The sequence below is a fragment of the Mus caroli genome, chromosome 12, assembly GCF_900094665.2.
Source record: "Mus caroli chromosome 12, CAROLI_EIJ_v1.1, whole genome shotgun sequence".
Lineage (NCBI taxonomy): Eukaryota > Metazoa > Chordata > Mammalia > Rodentia > Muridae > Mus > Mus caroli.
This window is the reverse complement of record NC_034581.1, coordinates 5,544,619-5,550,442: the sequence shown is the minus strand read 5'-3', so window position 1 is coordinate 5,550,442 and position 5,824 is coordinate 5,544,619. Positions and strand designations below refer to the sequence as shown.

General features: G+C 44.8%; 1 long non-coding RNA gene across 1 annotated transcript; it reads left to right on the top strand.

Moving 5' to 3' along the window:
- The first annotated feature begins 3,381 nt into the window (after window positions 1–3,381).
- On the top strand, window positions 3,382–4,179 carry LOC110306446. Its single transcript, XR_002379272.2, has 3 exons — window positions 3,382–3,487; window positions 3,676–3,782; window positions 4,096–4,179. It is a non-coding gene; the product is annotated as an uncharacterized LOC110306446 (long non-coding RNA).
- The last annotated feature ends 1,645 nt before the right edge of the window (window positions 4,180–5,824 follow it).

Sequence of the window (5,824 nt, the reverse complement as noted above, 5' to 3'; positions counted from 1 at the left end):
ACTGTGACTTGCTGATTTGTAAGCCAAATCAACCCTTTCGTCCACTACGTTGCTTTGGATAGGGATGTTTTATTAGGCAATAGCAATGAAATTAGGATACCACTGATCCCTAACTCCAGCAGCCATGACTCTTTCATTTTTGTCATTTAGTCATCTCAAGAATGTTCTGTGATCTCCAAGGTCAAGTTGGATTTTGTGTCCGTGGTTTGCTTCTTGCAGCTGCCAGGGTGTGGATGCACCCGACTTTGCTTATCTGTTCACCTATTGAAGAATGTCTGGCTGGTGTCCAGCTTGGGGACAGTATCACAAATAAATTTGCTGTGAACATTGGGAGTACAATTTTGGGTCCTGTGGTGGTGGCTTGTTTAGCTCTTTAAAAAATTGTCAGGCTGTTCTACAATGACTAGACCTTCCTCTGTTGCCACTTGGAAAGCATAAATGACCCAGTTGCTTTACTTCCTGCCTGGTGTTTAGTGTTGTCACTGGGTTTTTTGTTTGTAGGCTATCTTGATAGATGTATAGGGTTGAACTTTGTGGGATTTTAATTGCTGTCAGCCTAATGACTGAAGATACTGGGCACTTCTTCCTCTATGTGGCTTATCTTTTCTCTCTCTTTCTCAAATAAAAAGTTTTAAAATTAGATGAAGACAATTTACCAATGTTTTCTCTTCTGGATGCCACTTCCAGTATAAAGAGTAATGCTAAGAACTTTCTGACAGATCAAGGTCACAGACATTTTTCTCTTGTTTTGGTTTTGTTTTGTTTTTCTAACTAAAACTTTTAGTGTTTGATTTTTCTTTAAATATTAACTCAGGAGATGCCACCTGCCTTTAATCCCAGCACTCAGGAGGAAGAAGAAGGCAGATCTCTATGAGTTAGAGGACAGCCTTGTCTACATAGTGAGTTGTAAGCTGACCAAGGCTATATAGTGAAACTCTCTCCAAACAAAACAAAATGAAATTAACTCAACTCAGGGATGGCAAGATGGCTCATCAGGTAAAGGCATTTAGCACCAAGCCTGATGGCCTGAGTTCAGTTCCTGGTGGAAGGGGAGAAGTAATTCCTACAAGCTGTTCTCTGACATCCACATACACACACATGCACACAAAATAAATAAAGTTTAAAAAAATATTAACTCAATCCAAGGAGTCTCTTTCTCTCCTTTCACCAATCCCACTCCCTTCCTCCTTCTTCCCCCATGAATTCCCACTGGTCTCATTTTGGACATATGTGTATGGGTCTGTTTCTAAGTTCTTATTCTGTCCCATTGGTGCAAGCTTCCACCCCTCTTCCAGTGACTCACAGACCTCACTATTATAGTTATGGATTGTCTTGCAATTGCATTGATTAATCATCACTGATTGTCAAACATGAGCATGCACTTATAATCCCAGCTACTAGGAGGCTGAAGTAGGAGGATCTCTTGAGTTCAGGAGTTTGAGAGCAGTCTGCAAAAATTACCAAGATTCTAGAAAGATGGCTCAGTGGGTAAAGGCACCTGCCACCAAGCCCAAGGACCTGAGTTTGATCCTTGAGACCTACATGTTGAAAGGAGAGACATGACCCACAAGTTGTCTCTGACCTCCACAATGTGTGCCATGAATGTGCATGCAAACACACACACACAGACACACACACACACAAATGCAGTAAAAAGACCCTCTCTCAAAAAGACAGTGGCCATAAATGTACCTTTTCAGAGATGACCCACCCGTTCTTATTCTTTCACATTTTCATACCATTTTAGAATACTTATTCTACACCTTGTAAAATGTTATCTGTTTCATACAGAAAGTTTTTTCTGTATCGTAGAACCATGAAAATGCTCTTCTGCATTTTCTTCTGATCTGTTTGCAGCTATAAAAGAAGCATTTAGTTACGTGTGTGGTCTGGAGTTCATGGTGAGTGTGAGATAGAACCAACCTGAACTCATGCTCTGCAGTTATGACAGTCGCTTATTGGAAACACCAAAGTCACCATACACTAAGTTTGCATCTGTTTGCTCTCTCCCTCTCCTCTCTCCCTCTCACCTCTTCACTCACTCTCTCTTCCCTTACCTCCCTCTTGTCTTGTTTGTTTGTTGAGACAGTCTAACTCCATAGCCCAGGCTGCCTCAAACTTACTCTATAGCCTAGGCTGGCCTCAAAATGACCTCTGCCCACTGAGTCCTGGGATTATAATTACAGACCACCATACCTCTCCTATATTGGATGGTAATTTTATAACTCTGTAGTACGTTTTACTCAAGTAAACTGAGTTAAAATGGAGACCAGGCCTGAGCAGACAAAGCCAGTTAGATCCATAATGAACTCAATCTTTCTTGAATTGCAGACACAGGAAAACTAGCACAAGCTGTTTCTTCATGTCTATGTTAAAGAAAAAGAGAAACTCACACATCAGAGACTTGCCAGTAGGACTAACCAAGCAACCATTGAGTCAACCCTATTCTTTGTTTTTTCTTCCTCGCTCACTCATGAGAGTCTCCATTGCTCTGGTGGAGGAGCTACCGAACCTCTGGTTCTGAGTTGCCCAATTCCCCAATCAGTATTTCGTGCCCCAGTTTGCCTTTCGAGAAGTGTTGAGGTTCCTCTTCAAACGATCTTCTCCTTACCCTCTTAGTGTGACTACTCATCAGCAGCTTGCTAATTGTCATCAAGACTCCCAGGGACACGGTGAGTGTGCCTGCTGTGCTGTAATGTCCCAGTGAGCATCTGCACCATACTGCAGTTCCTCAAGGTCGGCTATGTCTCCCATCGAGGGCTTACTCTATATAATTTTCTTAGTGTCAGACTTTTTTTAAGGCCTTTAAAAAAAAATAAAGACTAGCTCTAAGTATTTTGAGAGTTTTAACTGTGTTGGAAAGAGGCTTTTTTTCTTTTTGCATATATTCTCAAATTGGACACTGGTGCATAGGAACAAAGCCTTTTCATACAACATCCCTGTAGTTCCTTGTGGGAGACCTCTGTAGTGAGTGACATTTAAAGACACTGAAGCTAAGAGAGAAGGAGGCCTGAGTCCAAACGCAGGTCCTCTGGACACGAATACCCATTATGTCACACATCCCGTCCATGCCAAGCAAAGTTCTGGAATGTATGTGGATGGCAGATGGCAGAGCTGTAGGAATCTTCCTTTGAATTCCTGAGGAGGAGCCTGGCTGCCAGTTTCCAGAAGAGCTGTTTGGTGCCTCTGTTCCCATCCTGTCAGCTGTGTTTCACGGGCTGGTCTGGTCTGCAGTGTCCCCAGCCAGGGTCCTTGACCTGCCTCTGGAATCACAGCCTGCTATAAATGGGGCCAAAGATCCAGCCTGCTAAATGCTGAAATGAGATCATTAAGGGCCAAAGGACTACTTTTGCAACATGGTTGCTAAAGAAGCCAGGATACAGAGGGCAAGGTGAGACATGAAGGTGAGGTCCTGGAGGGTATGGATGGAGCCAGATGGGCAGAAACCAGGTTCAGGAAGAAAGGAGACCAGCCCCAAGGTACCAGGGTAAGTGGTGGTGCACTCACATGAGGAGGCAGGCCAGGAGGAAGGAGCTGAGCAATCTGACTAGTGATTGATGTGAGGGAGAAGATGGAGAACAGCAGATGCACTCCAGGGACTCGGGATACTGGGGGAGTGCCACCATGCTCCTGATCCCTGGCTTCTCTGCTTATTTCCCTTTTTCTGCCATTCAGGATTCACCGTGGCCTTTATAGGGTACCCCATTTCAGCTCAGTGTGACAGGAGGCCACAGGATGCATGGTCTATATCTTGGTGCCAGCATCATGGAGAAGGGTCATTGGTAAGAAGGGAGTGATGGTCCTGAGGTGGGAATGGGAACAATGAGAGGTGAGCCTCCCGTCTGGCTTGAAGCACTCAATTCAGTGGGATTTGAGAGGTTGGGACTAGTATCAATTTAATGTCTTAGTGTTGTGACCATCTGCAGACAGGGACAATAAATTTACAGTTTCTTGGGCTGTAGGATGCGTATGTCCTCAGATCTAGGGTGGCCTAGTGGATGGTTTTATGTGGTATGTGAAAATGCTTTTCAATAGTGATAAACCACATCCTGAAAGCTGTATTCCTCCCATTTTGTCTCCATTTCTGATACATAGAAAGTCTCTGGCTCATGTGCTTCTGGTACAAGCAGCAAACTACCCCAATAAGAAGTAAACAAGGGACCACAAGATGGCTCACTGGGTAAAAGCAATTGCAGCAAAGCTTGAGGGCCTGAGTTCAAACCCAAGACCTACATGGTAGAGGGGGAGAACTGACTCCTGAAAGTTGTCCTCTGACCTCTACATGCGGGACCCCCACGCATGAACACAAAATAAATTAAAATGTAGTTTTTTTCATGAATAAAATGTCTGAGCTCACATAACCAACTTGAGGGAAGCAGTCCCGGGGATGTTTAGAAGAAACCTGGGTTTTCTGCAGATCTGCTTGATCTTGGACTTTAGACACATCCTCTCATGGCTACAAAAGGCCTGCCCAAGCCCTGGGATTCATATATACATATGACCTTATCGAAGATTGCTGAGATTAGCCTACATAAAGGTTTGTTTGGGTGGTGAATTCTTATGAAGAGAGTGATCCAGTCATTCCAGCATTGTGCAACCATCCCCATCATCTGTTCCCAGTGCTTCTGGTCGCATCACCTCGGGTCATGCCTGCTGCACCGCGGTTATCAGGCCCACTGTTGTGTAACCATCTCTAAGACCTTTCGTCTTGCAAAACTGAAACTACCCCTGAGCAGCTCCTCCCCCCTTTTCACCAGCCAGCTCTCTCTATGAATGTGGCCTCTGGAAGCACCTCATAGTGAGTGAAATCATGTCCTAACTGTCGTTTGGTGACCTTAAGTGTCCTAAAGCTTTCTCCATGCTGTGACATATGACAGGACTCTCTTCTATTTCAGAGCCGAGTAATACGCTATTGTGTGCATTGACCACAGTTTTTTGTTTGTTTTTAATCTGCTAGTTTCTTGGTGGACATGTAGAATGTTTCTGGGGTTTATTTAGCTTTTAACCCAGAAGTGAAACCTTCTTAAAAGCTTTCAGGAGCCTTTGCCTGACCTCAGCAGGCACAGCTGGGTCAAACACCCACAAGCTAGCCACAGGGAGGTTGGGAAAGGGGCTGCAGCACTTTTAGCCTCTGAAAACAGAGGAGAGCTCTTCTGTTGGGAAGAAGCTGTGAGTGTTAAGCAGATCGCCTCCCTGTCTCGAGCTTGTGGCTTAAATGCCTCAGAACAGCCCAGCCCTCAAAACGGCATCCAAGGGGATAGGGTGCCTGAACTCGGACTCGCAATCATTGTGCGTCATCTTCCTGAGTATTGAGATTACAGGTGCGAGTTGGCCAGCACACAGTGTTGCAGCTGCCTATGATAACGAATATAGTATTTCCTCCAAGAGGTCAAGGCCAGCCTGGACCACGTTGAGACCTGTTGCTAAAATTTCTTCCCCGAGGGAGACATAAACACTGTCAAACCTAAGTTCCCAACAACAAACCCAGGCACAATTCCACCAGTTTATTCTGGGGAGCCAAGGAGTTTATTAGGTTTCGTTACAGAGCATAGGTCAGGGATTTCCTATAGAAATGTGTGTGTGCTCCTTCAACAAGATGCATATAAAAAGCCTTTACTTAGCAAAGATAAGGGCTTTCTCATATTTGCCTAGATAGAACCCCCTCCTCTAGTTTCCCCCAGCCTAGTCCTTCCCGAAGGTCACATGCAAGGCAGAGTTGCATGCAACAGATAGTAGTGAGTGGCTGGACACTCAGATGAGGGTCTTGTGATGCTCCATGACCCTCCGTGTGGGAGGATAAACAGTCAACAAACCCAGCTGGAAC